This window comes from Mauremys mutica, chromosome 1, assembly GCF_020497125.1.
Source record: "Mauremys mutica isolate MM-2020 ecotype Southern chromosome 1, ASM2049712v1, whole genome shotgun sequence".
NCBI classification, from domain to species: Eukaryota; Metazoa; Chordata; order Testudines; family Geoemydidae; genus Mauremys; species Mauremys mutica.
In genome coordinates this window covers 332422027-332441616 of record NC_059072.1, presented here as the reverse complement: position 1 = coordinate 332441616, position 19590 = coordinate 332422027, and the positions used below count along the sequence as shown (strand labels likewise).

Sequence of the window (19590 nt, the reverse complement as noted above, 5' to 3'; positions counted from 1 at the left end):
ACTCATTAGGCATGGACTGACGCAGCGGTGCCCATGTTGCTCATGTCAGACCCAACACTGAAATCCCCAAGACTTTTCTTAATGCCACTTTCTAAGTCATTTTTATTTGTGAATGGTGAGGTTTGCATTAAAATCATGTATTTCATTACAATAAATCTAAAGTCTTGTCCAATCATACTAATCACAAGACATGTTATGAGCATAGCATATACAAGCCTGGTTGTATATTACAAACATGTGGGTATAAATAGAGCATTATTAAATTACTAATAAATCTGCAAACACAAACAAGATGGCCCTTATTATCTTACTACACATTTCAAATAAAATGAATCCAGAAGCTTAAAAATAGCTCAAAATATCTTCCTTCGGTCTTCAAAATATTATGCTATTTCTCCTTGTATGTCCTTCCACTGGTTAGAAAAATAAGCACTTAAAATAAAATCTGGGTTCTTGTACTAAAATTAATTCCTGATCAAACAAAATAAACTTCTATTATATACGAACAACATGGACTTGATACTCTATTTCTGGAGACTATTGGTTTATTAAAGGTACATTGTCTAGATAGAGTCAAATTCTGTGCTGCATCTCTCAACATAGAAAACTCAGCCCAGGGGGATGGAGGGGCAAATGTGCCTTTTTCAGCTTCAAACGGGATAAAATGGATATCTCTACAGTTCACAAGTAACAAAAAGGATTATCAACATATCCCTGTAATCTATATGAACCAGCAGTCTTTGCCAGCTTCTCTCCTTAGTAGGATGTCCGTAATAAAATGCCTACAAAGAAGATGACAAAGTATAGTGTACTAAAACCACTGCCTATCATACGAACCAATACGGTGGAATCGCATCATAGGTACACTTAACTTACACAATTTTAACTATAGGCGCTCGGTAAAACAAAACAAAACAAAAGAGAAAAATAACAATTTAAATACTGTACCTGTAGTGTGGGCAATTCCACCCGCCATTCCACTCAATGAGAGTTTGACTATACGCAATTTTCGCCTTATGCGCTGACTTTTGAACCTAACCCCCACATAAGACACGACTCCCCTGTACTGTCTCACTGTTTCCTTGTGCTCTCCCATCTGTTTGTTATATCCACCTGTTGTCTCTTATCTTGTACTTAGATTGTAAGCTCCTTGGAGTAGGGACAATCTCTGTGTTACGTGTTCGTACAGTGCCTAGCACAATGGGACTCCTGTTCATAAGTGGGGACCCTAACATAACCGTGACACAAATAACAAACAATAACAATGATTGTTGTCAATAGAAGTTTAATATATAGAGAGACTCATTAAGCACACACTAGAACGCTGTATTTGCCTGAAAAGTAATTTAAAATGTTCATTGTAAACTTATCTTTAATAAAGGCAATGTTTTAAAAATGCTATCAACCTGGCAGGGGCGGCTCTAGGAATCCCGCCGCCCCAAGCAGGGCGGCGCGCCGCGGGGCGCGCTCTGGCGATCGCTGGTCCCGCGGCTCCGGGGGACCTCTTGCAGACATACCTGCAGAGGTTCCGCTGGTCCCGCGGCTCCGGTGGAGCATCCGCTGGCATGCCTGCGGGAGGTCCACCCAAGCCGCGGGACCAGCGTACCCTCCGCAGTCATGCCGGCGGAAGGTCCACCGAAGCCGCGGTACCAGTGGACCCTCCGCAGTCATGCCTGCGGGAGGTCCACTGGTCCCGCGGCTCCGGTGGACCTCCCGCAGGCATGACTGCGGAAGGTCCGCCGGAGCAGGCTGCCGCCCTGCCGGCAAAATGCCGCCCCAAGCGCGCGCTTGGCGCGCTGGGGTCTGGAGCCGGCCCTGCAACCTGGATATTTATATCATGCTGATCATGATGGAGTCTAAACACCTACCATACTAGGTAGATTAGAGAAAGTAAGATAGATAAAATAGATAACATAATTGGATTTGGTCAAACAGGCCCTGCAATTTCATCTGACCAGATCTTGGTTATACATGAAAAACTAGGGGTATGATCATCATTTAAATAATGGATGGTGATAACTTTATTAGTAACAAAACAAACCAAAAAAATCCCATAAAGTGAAACCAATAGGACCAAAATTAAATGTCTTGAGCTAGGCTTTTCTCTAACACATAGTATTTTCCTGCTTGGTCTCTTTCCACCCACCACAAAAGGGAGTGAAGGGTTAAAGTCCCCCTAACCGATCACTTCAGACCAGGCCTCCACATCCCTGCATGCAGCAGATGTGGTCAAACCTCTCATCTGCCTGAAGACAATCGCTGAAGGGCTGCTACTGAGCACCACTAGAGCAGGCCACAAAGGCCATGTCAGCGAATCTCTCTAAAAGGATGTTAAACTGAAGCTACTAAAGTTAGACATTATTAAATGAGCAGGTCCAGATAATTTGCATCTAAGAGTTTTAAAAGAACTGGCTGAGGAGCTCGCTAGACCGTTACTGTTGATTTTCATTAAGTCTTGGAGCACTGGGAAAGTTCCAGAAGACTGGAAGTTAATATGCCAATTTTTAAAAAGAGTAAAGGGATGACCTGGGGTAATTATAGGCCTGTCAGTCTGACATCAATTCTGGGCAAGATAATAGAGTGACTGATACAGGACTCTATCAATAAATAACTAAAAGAAAGTAATGGAATTAATGCAAATCAACAAGGATTTATGGAAAATAGACCCTGTCAAACTAAGGACATTTTTTTAATGAGATTACAAATTTGGTTGATAAAGGTAATAGTGTTGACGTAATAGACTTCAGTATGGCATTTGACTTGCACAACATTTTGATTAAAAAACTATAACAATATAAAATTAACATGGCACAGATGAAGTGGATTAAAAACTGGCTAGCTGACAGGCCTCAAAATGTAACTGTAAACAGGGAATCATCATTAAGTAGGTCTGTTTCCTGTCAAGATTAGTTCTTGGCCCTATGCTATTTAACATTTTTATGAATGACATGGAAGAAAAAATAAAATCATCACTGATAAAGTGTGTAGATGACACAAAAATTGGGGGAATGGTAAGTAATGAAGAGAATAGGTCACTAATTCAGAGTGACCTGGATTTCTTGATAAACTGGGTCCAAGCAAATAATATGTGTTTTAACATGGCTAAAGGTATATATAGACATCTAGGAACAGAGAATGTAGGTCATAGTTACAGAATGTGGTACTCTATCTTGGGAAGCAGTGACTCTGAAAAAGATTTGGGGGTTGTGGTTGATAATCAACTGAACATGAACTCCCAATGTGACGCTGTGGCCAAAAGGGCTAATATGATCCTTGAATGCATAAACAGGGGAATCGTGAGTAGGAGTAGGGAGGTTATTTTATCTCTGTATTTGGCATTGCTGCAATTGCTGCTGGAATATTGTGTCCAGTTCTGGTGCCCACAATTAAAAAAGGATGTTGATAAATTGGAGAGGGTTCAGAGAAGATTGAATGATTAAAGGATTAGAAAACACTTCTTATAGGGATAGACTCAAGGAGCTCAATGTATTTAGCTTAATAAAGAGAAGGTTAAGGGTTGATTTAATTATAGTCTATAATGGGGAACAAATATTTAATAATGGGCTCTTCAGTCTAGCAGAGAAAAGTATAATATAATACAATGGCTGGAACTTGGAAGCTAGACAAATTCAGACTGGAAATAAGGCATAAATTATTAACAGTGAGATTAATTAGCCATTGGAACAATTTACCCAGGGTCATGGTGGACTCTTCATTACTGACCATTTTAAAATCAAGATTGGATAATTTTCTAAAAACTATTCTCTAGGAATTATTTTGGGAAATTCTATGGCCTGTGTCACACAGAAGGTCAGACTAGATGATCATAATGGTCCCTTCTGGCCTTGGAATCTATGCATCTATGAAACTGTGAATTCTCTCTCTCGCACACACACACACCTTTCCATTTCCTCCCACAAAACAATCCTCCCCCCTAGAAATTGCCTCCTGCCCCTGCAGGCCTCTCATTCCCACAAGTTATCCATGCCTCCCAAAGCCTGCTCCTAGACAACATCAATCCCAACTGACAAGTCACTCCCTTAGTGCAGAGATAGAAATAAGCAACGCTCCTCCCTTGCAAATGAGAATCATAGATTACTTCCATTGACCCCAAACTCATCTTCAGTGCAGGCTGAGCACACGTGTGCCTACACACACACGTCTTACCCTTCCCAGCACAATAAACTATAAAGCAATTTAAAAACAAACAATAAAAGCAAGACACATGTTTTCATAACAAAAATGTAAAAAAACCCACAGGAATCTCTTCAAGGGCTCAGCCTTGCAACAGACACATGGCAGGTGCGGCAACAGTGGGCAGGGCATGGGCCTAGGACCTTGAGTGTACCACTGACTTTCTCTGTGACCCTGAGCAAATCACATCACCACTCTGTGCCTGTTCCCACTCTCACTTTTGTCTATTTAGTTTATGACTCTTTTGGGACAGGGACTGTCTCTCACTGTGTGTTTGTACTGTGCCCTAATCTTGGTTGCAGCCTCTAGATGTTCCTGTAATACAAATCATTAATAAGATCATCAGATACAATGGAGCAGTAACCCAGAGAAGACAGCAATTTGAGGGGCCTGGCTGCCCTTTAAGGGCTGAAAAACTATACATTTGACAATGTGGTCAAAACTGAGAACATCTGTGTATCTCAGGTATGGCAGACGTTACAAATGTCTGACCCTAGCAAACCAAATCCCTATCATATCTCTTGTCTACACAGGAGTCTAGTCAAATTGTGCCCTTATTATAAGCATTTACCCTCTGTTCTGCTTCTTGTCACTGTTTCCTCAGTAGGATGATACTGTTGTTCTGTCTATCCCTCTTGCTGCTTAATGTTCAGCATACTGATGCTGATTGATGGCACTGCCACCACTATGTCCCGTCGTGATCACTGGCTGGCTGTGGAGTGAGGGTCCATTCACATCTCAGTAGGCCATCACTCCTACCACCATGGTCCTCTTCATACTATCCCCACATCCCTCCTCCTTCCCTACGTCTCACTTCTACAGCGAACATGTTGAGGCATAGGGAAAGCAGTGTATTTAAAACTGTCTTGCACCCTGAAGTTACACTCTCATAATGTGCTGCTTCCTTTAGTCATGCCTTCTTTCATTACAACCACACACACAATTTTAAACAGTGTATGGAGCTGATGATAAGTTACGCTGCTTGCTGTTCATTCTTCAGGGCAGCAAACACAAGAGCGTCTATGGTTTGGAATATGAGGACCAACTTTTACTAGGAAGTGGTGTAACTTACACTTTTTAATTCCCTTGTATGGCATGCAATGAACTGGATAATTAGGTGTCTGAATCCAAGGGCTGTCAAGAACCCTAGATGTAACAGAGGACAGATACCAGCCCACCTTCTGGTCCATCTGTACTCTGGTGGCACAAAGGTTCAGTAACTGAGCCCTAAATGGGTCGCAGAGGATTTCCCCACACTGATAGACTCACCCACTCCTCTAGGGTCAGCATAGCAGGCTGCAGGACACCCTCTCCTGACCCTTCCCCAAACCACCCCCAATGTAGGGGACATACTGGCAGCATGGGTCTGAGGGACCTGAGATTACCTAATTTACGCTGGCCAGCCAAACCAGCAAGAGGAGAGTGCATCAGTGGACTAAAAACAACCTTTGCCCCTTCTCTCTTCATCTGTGAAGAACAGGACTCTGGTGCAGCTGGGCATCTGGGCCCAGAATGAACGTGAAAGATAGTTCTCCTACTGTATTTTTGAATACGAGGCATGAAGTGCACAAACCATAATAGTGTAAACTAATAAAAATTCATTTCTGTGTAAGTATTTTGTCTTTATTTGTAACATAAACCTGGCTTTTGATAATGAAGATTACATTACTCAGGCGACAGGACAGCAACGCAGACAGACTATATACTGGAGAGGGAACTACATTTGGTTCACTTCTCCAAATAATGCTATGGTCATTCAGTTTCTGGTTTCTTTTCACAGAAGCATGGAATCTAATTAATACCACAATAATTTATATGTATAGTTAACGGACCTATGGTTATGAAATCACTTTATCTGTAAGAATGAAAATGGGCCAAAGAGGCTAATGTAACTAAGTGTCAAGATTAGAGACTGGTCTGAGTTGCAAAATGTTGCTCTAGATTTTGATCCCTGAACTTCTGGATTGTTCAGAGACAGGGTTTTGATTCAGGCTTATGTCTAATAAAGATTGACATATGAAATTAAAATGACTATTTTAAAGACTTAAACAACCTGGTTCAGTAAATCAGAGGCTAGGGAGACATGTCATTATTTATTAGCTACCTAGCAGTGTAGGCAGAGCCCAATGTCCTCTGGGGGACAATGGAACCAAATTCCACAGCCACTAAAGGGCAGCATTTTCCTGAATTCTGTAGCAACTACTGCTAAATTCTGTGGCAACCTTAATTTACTCTATCGCTGCCTAGCACCCTTCATTTCCATCTAGGGTGACCAGATGTTCTGATTTTATAGGGACAGTCCCGATATTTGGGGCTTTGTCTTATATAGGCACCTATTACCCACCACCCCTGTCCCAATTTTTCACACTTGCTGTCTGGTCACCCTATTTCCATCAGCCCCAGGGCCTCCTCACAAACACACACGGAACTATGAGCCACGGCTGGAAAATACTCACTGACAAAAGGTGAACTGATGATTCTTTTCAAAGAGTATTATTTCGGAGGAATGCTTTTTACTGTGCTCTCCAGGTGACTCTACACCCTGAGCCTCATCCTTCTGGTGTTGTCCAAGTGGCCCAGTTGAAGCCCTCCTTCCCCTCACACGTACTAAGGAAGGCAATAATTAATAGCACCTTCAGAGGTTCATTCATCCTGGCAACCCGGACCTCAGCTGCTGCACTGTTCTCCAGGCTGCCCAACACACTAGCCTTCACTTCTTATTCTACACTCTCCATGGCTGCAGGCTAGACTCTAAAGTGGGCTCTCTCCTGCCTAGCTCTGTGGAGCAATACGGGGAGCATGCATTGTGTCATCTCTTTTGCTCTTTAGACAACAAACATAACAGAAAGCAACCAGACAGTCACAGGGAGGTCCAAATAACCAGGTTCATAAACAACATACAGCAAGCAAGGCCTAGCTACATACTTAAGCTGCTGTGGTGGCCAGCAGCAGATTTTGCAAACGGGGCAACAGGTCATTAGCGGTGCCTCCCTATTCAACAGGTGCACTCATTCTCCTCCACCGCCACTCCTCCTCCTCTCTGCAGCAGCACCCCTTCCCTCCAACCCTGCAATCCTAGTGAGGAGGGGAGGCCCCCCACAGAAGGGAGCAGGGACTGGAGAGCAAGCCACTGCATACTCACTTGGCAGCAGCAGCTCCTGTCCCATGGAGTTAGGCCTGGCTTCCCACTCCAGTCATTGTGACCTGGTACACAGGGGTCACAGCACCATTCAGGTCTGCCCCTCTGTCATGGCGGAGAGGCAGTAAGGCCAAATTTGAGAGTGGCATTGTGACATGGTGCACAGGGTCACAGCACCACACAACCCCGGGCTCCAGGTCACAACACTTGGAGTGGAGAGTGGGTCCAGCTCTGCAGGACAGGAGACACTCCTGCTGGGTGAATGCAAGGTGGGCTCACTCTTCTGCCCCATGTGAAAATTCATGATGATCACCTCCTTTTGTCAACTGCATAATGTGCTTGAAAAGGTGCCACACATACACCTCGAGACCACTGGGGAGGCAATGCCCCCCAGGGCTCCCTATTAGCTCCCTCACTGTAGGAAGACAGTGAGGCCTACTAGAGGGCTTGCAAACTATTGAAAGTGTTACAGCCCAGTTCCGATACACCACACACTTTACAGTGTCAGAGTTTAAAAGCTACTAATAAATAATAACTAGGCTGGTCAGAATTTGATTTTTATCTTTTTCTAATGTCCGTGATTGTTATTTTAAGGCTTTTTTCTATTTGTATCTATTTGTATTTTTACAGTTGTGGGCAGCAGGGTTGGGGTTAAGGTTAGGGCAGCGCCGAGAATGGGGCAGTGGGGGTTTCCCAGTGCGGCTTAGAGGCCCAAGGCCTCAGGGCACAACACGTTGAGGAGGTTGCGGTTATCCTGACCCAATGGAGCAGAGATCCCCTGACTAGGACTGTAAGGAGGAGGATGAGCCATGGCAGTGAGGAGGTCAGGCAGCTGATGAACAGTTCCTGCCAGGGGACAGCTCCCACCCTCCTGGCTGGTGAGTGAGTGAGCAGACACTTGACATCAGAGCTGCAGAGGGCTCCCTGCATAGCCACTGGGCTGGTGACACTGGATCCCTGCAGGCACATGGTGCAGGGAAGGCTGGGGTCCTGGCAGGGCAGAGCAGAGAACCCCCAGCCAGGGCTGCAATGAGGATGAGTTCCCTCAGAGGTCACCCTGCTGCTTAATGGCTCCTGCCTGGAGATGGAGCCATTCAGGAGTGGGGTGGCATCCTGCATAGCCAGGCACGCCTCCTCCTCCTCCTCGCAGTCCTGGACAGGAGTCTCTGCAGTCCTGGATGGGAGTCTCTGCTTCACCAGGCCAGGACAGCAGCCTTCCACCACAGCTGAGTGTCACTGGCTCACTGGCCATGCAGGGAGCCTTCTGCAGATGCTGTCAAGTCTCTTGAGGCAGTGCAGGGAGCACAGTAGCAGGGCCAGTGATCCCTGAAGGCATGCCGACCATTACTGATTTATGCTTTTTTTCATTGATTTCAATGTGTCAGCTGAAATTGATGTTTTACTGTCATTTACTAATTAAAACAGAATCCTGCCAAGCCCAATAGTAAAATAGTATATAAAAATACTGCAATATGTAAAACCCACATGCTTTGCAGTTTCATTATAAATAAAATTTGGGGAAATTTCCACAAACTTTGGACTGGGGTAGGCCAGATGATGGCCCCTTCCTTCCCCTACATGCAGCTATCTACTCAAATGTCCTGACTTACCCTCCCTGACCTTTTAGTTATGTTCTAGGGATCAAGACCTTGTGGTCTGACCACTTTATAACTGGCCAGTTATCCCCTGCTGCCTGGATGTTCACCAGGCAGCCTGCTGACTATTCCAACCTCTGTTCTTTTGAGGGTATGTCTCTATGGGTATATCTACACTGCAACATAAGTCCGTGCTTGAGCTCGGGCTCACGCCTAAGTCTCCTTGTGTCTACACTACAATTGCACTAACCCAGGGCTCAGCCCCACAGGGTGGCAGGGTCTGAGCACAAGTAAGTCAGGACCTAGCCCTACTGCTTTGCATTGTAGATGCAGCCCTAATTGACTCACGTCCCAGTAGTCTGCCCAAAGTATCCCACAATTCCATAGGACAACTTCCTTGGTCTTCTGTATCCCAACAATCTCCAGTCCATTCTATGGAAACCTCCACCCTTTGGTGAATGGCAGCAGCTCAGGCCAGTGTTAACCAATTCTCTTCTGATCACTGAGGTGCAAGCACACTATCAGAGAGCCTCTTGGGTCTGCAATGAAGAGTGAATCAATCAAGCCTTCCGCAAAGTGAGCTGCTTCATGGTCACAGGAGCACAGCCAAATTTTGGTAAATCTCTGGTGCAAGGCCAGTAAAACTGTGGACTTCAGCAAAAGCACCAGGAATGACCACACATACCAGCAGATAGCTAACAAGCTGGCAGCTCTGCAGATTTTCCGGACAGGTGATCAGTGCAGGGAGCATATTAAGAGGCTGAAGAGCAAATACCAGAAGACCAGGGACAAGAATCACACCTCGGACAATTCACCAACAACATGTGCATTATGTGATGACTTTGACTGGGTTCTGGGCACTGTTCCCAGCACGGAGCCAACCATGCTTCATGATGACCTGGTCAGCCGGAATGTGCCCTGAATCCAGCATGAGGACTGATGGGAGCCAGCAGCAGGTTCCCAATGAGGATCATGAAATGACTCTTAATGAAGCCATTCCCACAGCAGATTGTGGATTTGGATCAACAGCAAATTCTTGGTCTCTACTTGGAAGGGCTGTTTAATTCCTACTCCCTCCCCAAAAGGAACAGCCCACTGTTGAGCCCGATGGAGACAGAAGCCAACCCAAAGCCCAGTAAATGTATAACTCAAATTTGCAGTTTATTATTACATTAATGGGAGGGATTTCTGCTCTAAGAAGCAATGTGATAAGTCCTGGCTACCAGCGTATGGCCACTAAGAGAGACTTGTACCACATCACCTTGGCATCCCTCTTCCCCCATACCATATGGAGTTCAAAATGGCAACTTGGAATTTCAAATATTTATAAATGCCAGGTGTGGGGTGGAGGAAAGCTGCAGATTTCAGTGTGTTTGTGTGCAGCAATAACAGGATAAGCCATGTATGAGATAACTCAATAACATGTTAATTCCCTCATGAATTCTGACCCAATGCTGGTTGCTGATAGCTGCAAACTTTTCTAGGAGTAGGAACTCTAGATATTTAGTCACATTGTGGGGAAGGGCGTATTTTCCAGGCCTCCCTGTATAGCCAACTAGTCCACCCCACTCACAAATGTGTTGTTCGGTGACAGGATGAGGACTGAAGCATCCCCTTCACAGTATGTTGGTTCACTTTTAGAGAGGTTACATGTTGTGTCCTTGAGATGACACAATAATTAATTCTGTGCACATCCACTGAGCAAGTTCAGACAATAACCCTCTGTTTCTTGTCCTATTTCAGGACCTGCAACCTATACTGCCTGTTGTTCTTTGGGAACTCAATCCCTAGCCCAATGCACCATCAAGGACTGTTCTAAAAGGGAGTGCTTCCCATCAAGGACTATTCTAAAACGGAGTGTTTCCATGATGAAGTTATGGTCAATGCTCTCCAGCAGGTCCAATACCAGAAGAAGAGGGATGAAAAACTAGAACAATGGCATGCTGACAGGCAGGAGGAAAGGCTGAGGCTTGCTACCTAGATGGAGGACTGGGTTTCAGCAAGGGAGCAGATATTTGCAAAGCAGTTCCTGGAATAGGAATGGCAGCTAAGGGAGGAGGACAGAGCTCAACAGACAGAACTGTTTCAGCAGCTCCTGTCCATTATGGCCAAAAAATAATGAGTCCCTTACGCCTACAAGCACATTCCTACTATTCCCCTCTTTCATTGAGCCATTCAAATCCATAACGTGACAACACAAAGCATCCATGACTTCTGCTGTCTGGGTGCAACCAGCTCCCACAGTGGTAGGTGCACTTTCTGGTTTAGGGTACTGATCCAGCATCCTTTTGCTGCCATACGTCCATTCAGGGGCAAATGGTTCACTGCCAGCTTCCCAAAGATTGTGAAGAGCATAGCAAGCCACAGTAATGCAGACAGCATTAATAACACTGACATCCAAATGGGTTTGTATACATCTCCAGCATTATTTTACTCTGGCAAAAGCACAATCAACAATCATTCTACACATGCTAAGAATCTAATTACACTTATTTTTTGCTAAGACCTCTGAAATCAGGGTATGTTTTCATAAGCCAAAGCAAAAGGGAGTACGTGAGAACCCCCAGAATAACAGTGGTGACAATAACACCATTTATGTCAATATCATTCGGTGGGAATACTGTCCCAGCCTATCCATGAATGTAAACTCCTAAGCAGCAAAAACACTCTGGCATTGTGAACTTTTTCAGTACAGCCCAAGTTGACATTCATAAATCTGCCTCTGTGGTCCACTAGTGCCTGCATAATAATGGAGTAGTATCCTCTTTGGTTTATGTACTCATGTGCTCCTTGAGGAGGACAAACTATGGGCACATGAGTCCCATCAATGGCCCAGGCACAGGTAGAAAATCCCATTCTCTCAAATCAAGAAATTACCTCTGGAATATCTTTAATGCCTGCCATCTTGGGGTAAGCCACATGCCTGATTGCCTCAGTTACCTCTGCCACCTGTTTACCCACAGTTGAATTTCCAACCCCAAATTGGTTGGCAATGGACCTGCAGCAGTCTGGGGTAGCCAGCTTCCAGATGGTTAAAGCAACCTGCTCTGGACCTCACTTATGTCTCTGCTGGAGGATCGGAATAAGCTGCTCACAAAGCTCCAGAAACATAGTTTTCTTCATACAAAAGTTCTGGACCCACTGTTCATCATCCCAGGTCTGCATGATAATGTGACCCCACCAGTCTGAGCTTGTAGCTCTGCGTCAGAAGCTGTGGTCTATGTAGGGGGCACCAGCTGCTATGCCTGTTATACTGAGCAGCTTCTGCCAGTGTGACTCTGTGATGCCAGGGTACTCCTCCTCCACCTGCTGCAGCTCCATCGGGAAATCCATCAGGTACCTTTGGCGGGACAGAAACTGTTGCTGAAAAGTCCACCAGCATCTCACAGATGCTCTCCCAGTTTCCTGACACAGGAGTGAAAGCGCAAGCAAGAGAAGTTCATCAAAAGGTGTTGCCTCCATGTTGCTGGCTCCGGTAGCTGGGAGCACACAGACCAAGATGACTGCTTGGCAGGGTGTATTAGTGGCTGTTCAAACTTTCCCACAGTGCCCCACTGTCCTAGGGCTACAGTGGCCACATTTCAGGCGCGTGCTAGAGACTCTGGGATATGGTTACTCTGACTTGCATGTGTGCACTGCAGTGTAGACACGAGAACCCCAGGTTCGAGCATGGGATAGAAAAGCCTTAAGGTAGGGTTAAAAAATAATGTAGATGCTCAAGCCCAGGGTCCTCTAACAAGGGTCAGCTGACTTGAGTCCCACTAACTCATAGCTTACACTGCACTTTAGATAAACCCAAGAGGCTTTTGGAGATAACGGATTGTCTGACTCTCCTCGCAGTCCTCTGGCTGCTGCAGTAATTACCCTTCACCTCTGAGGCTGAGAGAAGAAAAGTAATACACTGGGCCTAATGAAAACCCCATTTTGACATTAACGTACTGCAGGGTTACTCCATTCTTAGTTCTTTTTCATTATGAAAAGTTCCATCTATGGCTATACTTTGTTTCCTGGGCTTCAGCCAGTTTTCGGTTCAGTATCCTATTTCTTCTTTTGTTCAGTGACACTGTACTACAGCAGTTAAACTCTGATGTGGAATCATGTCAGAAAATCAAAGTGTACTACATCAATGAATTTTCCTTATCGGACATGACAGTTATACAATATCTTAAAAGAACTTCAGGAAATTAAGCATGAGCTCTTGCCCTTTAGTTTAAGTTGGCTGTCAATAATCAAACTGTTCTTTTTCAGGGATTCTCCTACACTATCCATTATGGGAAATTCCAGGATTTTGGGGTAACAGATAACTTCTTTTTCAGGGATTCTACTACACTATCGATTATGGGAAATTCCAGGATTTTGGGGTAACAGATAACCTATCAGACTGAAATATTTCAGTCTCCTCCTTTCAGAACTTAATCCTTGAATCTAAGCACCCCTACATCAGGACAAAACATAATCACTAAGATAACAGAACAGGAGGGGGAACAGAGACGACCGCTGCTATGTCTCTCACGCTTTGTCCTATTTTAGCAACACATTCGTTTATTAGTGCAACACATTCAAAAATCTGCCTCCAGGGATTAAGAATGCGTTCACTTAAAATACTCAGTGGTCTTTATCTTCCAGAATAATTCAAATGGTATTTTTGGTCTATTTTGGTGAAAAGATCCATATCTGGAGAAACAATATCATAATGAGAACTGGGCAAAGAAAGGCAATAATGTTTTATGGAGGCTTTTCTAATTTCAAAATCTGGTTTAGTTCCAAATCAGAACAAAACCTTACATTTTCAAAATTCTCCGTGGAAGAGAATGGTGCTCTAGCTCTGGGGCAATCCACCTGGTGGGCTGCCCAAAAGCAGGAGAGCCTGGAAGTTGTGTAAGCCTAGGCTGTTGTGGCACCATGCACCTGGGAGTCAGGACTCCCAGGGCTTTCAGGCTCCCAACTCCTCGGTAGCCCCCCAGATGGGCTGCCAAAGAGCTGGGTGGGTGAGCTGGCAGGAAACCAGGCAGCTTTCTGATAGAACCTTGCCTGGGTTCCACTGGAACTTCACTGAAATCAAACTTTCTCTTGGAAACAATTTGATTCCAATGAATCAGCAAATTCCAACAGAAAAAAATGTTTCATCAGAATTTTTTCAACCAACTCTAATAATAATGTAATACTTACTTGAGGCTAGATGTGACTTTAGGCACAGCCCAAAGTAAGAAAAGAACCATGATCCAAATATTTAGCATGCCTGGGACTCAAGAGATATGGGTTCAATTCCCTGCTCTGCCATAGACTTCCTGTGTGACTTTGGGGAAGTTCTTTAGTTTCTCTTTGTGCTTCAGCTACTCATCTGTAAAATGGGGATAATAGCACTGCCCTACCTCACAGGGATGTTGTGAGGTTAAATATATTAAAGATTCGGAGGTGCTCAGATACTACAGTAATGGAGGCCATATATGTACATAAGATAAACTGCATAGTCCCAGGAGACATGCAGACTCAGAAACATCCCCTGAAACACAATTTCTCCCCTGCTGCTTCTTTGCTCTGAGCTAACAGCAGTAGTCAAAGTGCACTAGGGAACTTTTAGCATGCCCATACACAGTTAGCACCTGGCAAGCTGCAGCTGTGTAGATTTACACCCCAGCTTTCTGCACACTACTTGTTCACCTAGACAAGCTCCGAATCAATAGTTTTCTTCTGGCTGGCTTGAAGGAGAGCACACAGAGTGCACTTACGCCTGAGAAAGCAAGTCAAAATGGCTTTCATTGCCTCTTGAGCACAAGTTTAGGGCTAGTCTACACTGGCAATGTTAAAGTGATGCATAGTCGTGGCAGAGCGCTGGGAGAGAGCTCTCCCAGCACTCTAAAAAACCCACCTCCACGAGGGGTGTGGCTCCCAGCTCTGGTTGCGCAGCTCCCAGTGCTGGTGCATTGTCTACATTGGCACTTTACAGCACTGAAACTTGCAGCGCTCATGGGGGTGTTTTTGCACACCCTGAGCGAGAAAGTTGCAGTGCTGTAAGGTGTCAGTGTAGACAAGCCCTCAGTTGAGCTAAATAAGGTATGTTCTCAATTATCCAAGGGTGCACATGGCAGGGTACAAAACCTTTCAGACCTGCATTTTTAAAAGGTGCATACACAAAATGAATGTGCAGTTATACCCCCAATTTGTGTGTGCAATTCCTGTGACTGTGCGTGAAAACTGGGTAATTGAAAGTGCAGTTGATAGCTTCATAGATTTTAGGGCCAGAAGGGACCATTATAACTATCTAGTCCAGAGGTTTCCAAACTTGGTTCGCGGCTTGTTCAGTCTGACCTCCTGCATAACATAGGCCACAGAATTTAACCAGCTGGTTACTGCATCAAGTAAATCAGCCAAAACTACCACCAGAGCTAGAGCACATCTTTTAGAAAGGCATCTAATGTTTCTTATGGTTGTTTCTGCACACATTTACCCAGTTTTTGTGCAGTCATGATAGCAGTGCATGCAAAACTTTTCCAGAAATCTGGCCCTCTGTGTCTAACTTTGATTAAATGTTCTGACTTGGAAAAAATTCTAAAGAAGTTCTGCATGCTCACTTATGTTGCATAAATACATGGAACAAGCATCCTAAGAACAAAATTCAAAGTGAAGAATCTCTCTTATGGATAAGAAACACAGGCCTTGTCTACACAAGAAAATTGCACATGTAAAAGTTAAAGCATGGGTTTAAACCAATATAGTTAAATCAGTGCAAAACGCTTTGTAGACACTCTTATTTCTGTAAAGGAGTTGCTTATTTTGTCCTAGTTACACCTGTTCCTAAAAGACTTATGTTGAAATAAACTACCCTTGTACCAAAATAAGTGTCTACATAACGTTTTGCACTGGCTTAACTATATCGGTTTAAATTCACACCTTAACTTGTACAGGGAAACATTCCGGGCCACAGATGAGAGTAAACTGCATGTGTTTAAATTCAAAATAATGTAGACGGAAGAAACAGAGAGAAAATTGCCTTTTTGTTTGGGTGTTGTGTGTAGTGCTAAATACCACAGTGATAAAGACCATAGCTAAAGAGATTAGACAAATAACAACAGGCTGGCCTAGCAACCCATTAAACTGACTAGCTCATCTGGCATTAGCACAATTCTCCAGCAGCCCAATCTGGACCTGTATTTGTTCTGTTCACTCCAAGCAAAGTGTATAAACAGCCTTTAAACATTAGCCTTCTTCATCAGCCACCATGATACAGCCAGTAATCAGGGAATACCTTGCTATACAGACCCACCAAGTTGGCCTGAAGACCACCAAGCCTGGGCTCTGAGAGACTAAGTGGAGCAGTTGGGAAGGAACTGAGAATACCAGGCGGCAAATAGCCAAGAGTTTAATACTAAGGACAACCCAAATGCCCCAAATGATTTCAGCGGTGGCTGGGTACATAAGCACTGGATTATATGGACATGTGGGGCTTTAGCCACATCAGTGTTCTGGAAAGCAGGCCCAGACCCACCAATGTTTGAGCCAGGGGCACAACACAAATTTTGCCAAGGAGAGCGCCTAGGTTACCTGCCCAGCTGCTGCAAATTTGGCATTACAAACTGGTGCACATGATGGAAGGGCAGCTGGGCCAAATTTGACTGCTGGGTGACCTAGCATGTGGAGTCACAATGCCATTAAAATTTGGTGCAGATGTTCCCCTGTCACCCCATGACTACTGGGGGGAGGGGAGTTCACCCCCTGATCTATGGGGCTCTACCAAAAAATTTACAAACCCAGCTACTATAGTAGTGGAATGTGGGGGGGAACCAGGTCTCAGACCACTAAGGGCTTTACTAAATTGCACCTGAAAGTTAATCAGAAGCCAGTATTGGCTATGGCTCTACCCTCTCCACAGTCAAATCCCTCCTGTAGACTTCCTATCTGCTGCCATGCATTTGGGAAAAAAAATACCAGTAGATGGCTTATACCTGGAAGTTTGAGAGGTAATCCCATACTACCACAGGCAATCACCTGCTTGATAACTTTTCATATATGTTGTACCCATTTTCCTTTGCCATCTATTCATCTGTTAAGACTGTAAGCTCCTCAGGGCAAAGACTGTACCTTCTTCTTTTTTCTTTTTTTTTGGAAAGCACCTTGCATAATTATGAGCATGACTATATATAAGTAATAACATGGATCAATTGTGTTATGCTCATGGTGACTCAACCCACTAAGAAGGCTGACTTTGCACTTGATTTAACTTCATGGTGGATGACTTGTAAAAGGTTTCATAATATATGCATATTGAAAGGTTTTTCATGTTCACCTTTAAGATGTGAGTTTCTTGGCATTAACGAGCCTTAAGTTATGATGTTACAGATGAACTTTGATCTCTTTTCTTGGCTCTATTAGCTTTTGCAGACTGCAATTTTTTAAAAAAAGAAAACACACATAAAGATTCCTGGGGTGGGGGGAAAGAGATATTTTGTGGGAAAAAACCCGGACAAACACATTTTTAAATGAAAGATGTGCTGGTAAAAGTCAGGCTGCAGCAACAGAGTGACTGCCCTTTTAGAGGAAAATTAAATGAGCAACTAAAACAAAGAATAAAAAGCAAAATAAAAATCACTCTAAGAGTGAATACAAAGAAAGGACTAAATAAAGAAATAGAGGCAAAAAAGTGTGAATAGTATGATTAGACCAATAAACCACCACAAGCATACAGTGGTCCGGACACCAGACACACTGCAGTAATGTTAATTACTTACAAACATGACATGTAAAAGGCCTGGTTTTCAAAGGTGCTCAGCATCTGCGTCTCCCATTGACTTCCAGTAGAACTGTGGGTCCTAAGCACCTCTGAAAATCAGGCTCAAAAGCAGTTACTGCATTTTTATTTTTTTTAATGGTTTTCACTTTTATCCAATTTAAGCAATAAACCAAGTCTCTTCATATAGTGGATCAAAGTATTTTCTCTCTAGAAAGTTAATGAGGTTGCACTAGTGTAACTGACAGGAATTGGTTTAGTATGTTGCATTCTTTTCCCGGCACTCTCAATCATAATGCTCACTGGTCTCATGTTTCAATGTTCCTCGACATAACCTTCCCTGTATAATATATCTCTGTTGAAAGTGTTGCTGGGCAGAGCTACAATAATAATGGCAGCTGGACAGTAGCAATAATCAGAATAAAATGGCACCATTTCAAAATAATATAAGTGTTTAGAACAGATGATTTTTAATTAATTTGACATTTCCACATTTATTTTCAATCTGAATCAGAACAAAACCAATTTTTTTTGAAAATTCCAAAAAAAATGGAATTCCAAAAAAGATTCTTCGATTTGGAAATTTGAAATTTCAAAATTTCCTGACACGAATTTTTGTTCATTTTGAAATATTTTGTCATTCAGGAATTTTTGTCAAATCAATAAATTTAGCTAAATGTTCTGATTTTGACAAAAACAGCCTTTTTCACCAAGCCTGCACATCTACACTGCAATTTTACAGCCCCGCAGCCTAATCTTCTATGAGTCTATTCTATGAGGCAGCGACTGGCTCTGTGTGTTTTTATTTATTTATTTTTGAACAGTGCCTGTTATAATAAAGCTCTGATCCGTCTTTGGGGTCCTTAGGCATTACCTCAGTAGAAACAATAAATAAAATAATAGACGAGAGAACTATATTCTGTGCAAAACCGTCTTCCTATATTTGCACTTGTTCAAAATGTAGACTCTACCTGGCAGCACAGATTAGAAGCTTGGGTTGTTCCTAAGGAAGACGGCCCCTGATCCTCAACAGCCTACAAAAGAATTTTAGGCTATTTCACTATTATCCACTTGGAGACTGATTCTGATCCTTTTATTCATGTTGTGTAGCATCCATTGAATCTAGCCCTTGGGAAGAGCTCAGTTGTACGTCAGTCAAGATAGTAGGACTGACTGGATACCTACCCCAGTCAGGATATCTCTGTTTGAGTCCCCTGATATCATCAGAAACCAGATGCCATTCAGGCTTGTTGAGGCTGGTAATGTGACTTTGGAAGGGTAGGAGATGGCCATACTGGACTGAATGAACCTGATCTTAGAAGCTAAATAGTCCCAGGCCTGACTAGTACTTGGATGAGGTATTTCCTGGGATACTGGATGTTGTAGGCAGCATTTTTTTTTTAAGCTTGGGAGCAGAATAGAATTCCCAATGTTCTCTACTAGCCAGATCACTGGGAGAATCAGGATAGATATTTGTATGTGCAGTATCGTTATTTGTTAGCCCTTTACCATTCCCAAAATGAAGGAACAGCCACTAGTAGGATGAAAGAGAAAATCAGCTACACCTGGCAGATGTTGGCAACATCACTTAATGCACTACTGGAAGGCACTCCGATATTACAGTGATGGGACCATCCAAGAATCTATATGGAATAGAATAGATTAGACCAATAAACCACCACAAGGATACAGTGGTCAGGACATCAGATATCTGTGGATGACTGTGTGGGAATGATTGGTAAACCATAATTATTTTATGATTTCTCTACATCTTACTTTGAAGATCACTTCCATGTTTGTTCTTCTCTAATTTTGCCCTATGTCATAAATTAATCAAATTTTCAAAAACAGAACCTACAATACATTGCCAAATATGCTACAGCTCACACAAACAGCTCACACAAACAGCTCACTGTAACTGCAAATACACATTTGTA

The 19590-nt window shown here is 43.5% G+C and overlaps 1 protein-coding gene across 1 annotated transcript in view; it reads right to left on the bottom strand.

Moving 5' to 3' along the window:
- TRPC6 (transient receptor potential cation channel subfamily C member 6) overlaps positions 1-7383 on the bottom strand; it is an 82526-nt gene extending 75143 nt beyond the window's left edge. Inside the window, exon 1 of the mRNA XM_045019386.1 lies at positions 7337-7383. The gene's annotated coding sequence lies outside the window, so the exon portion shown is untranslated. The remainder of the gene's footprint in view (positions 1-7336) is intronic.
- Positions 7384-19590: the final 12207 nt, after the last annotated feature.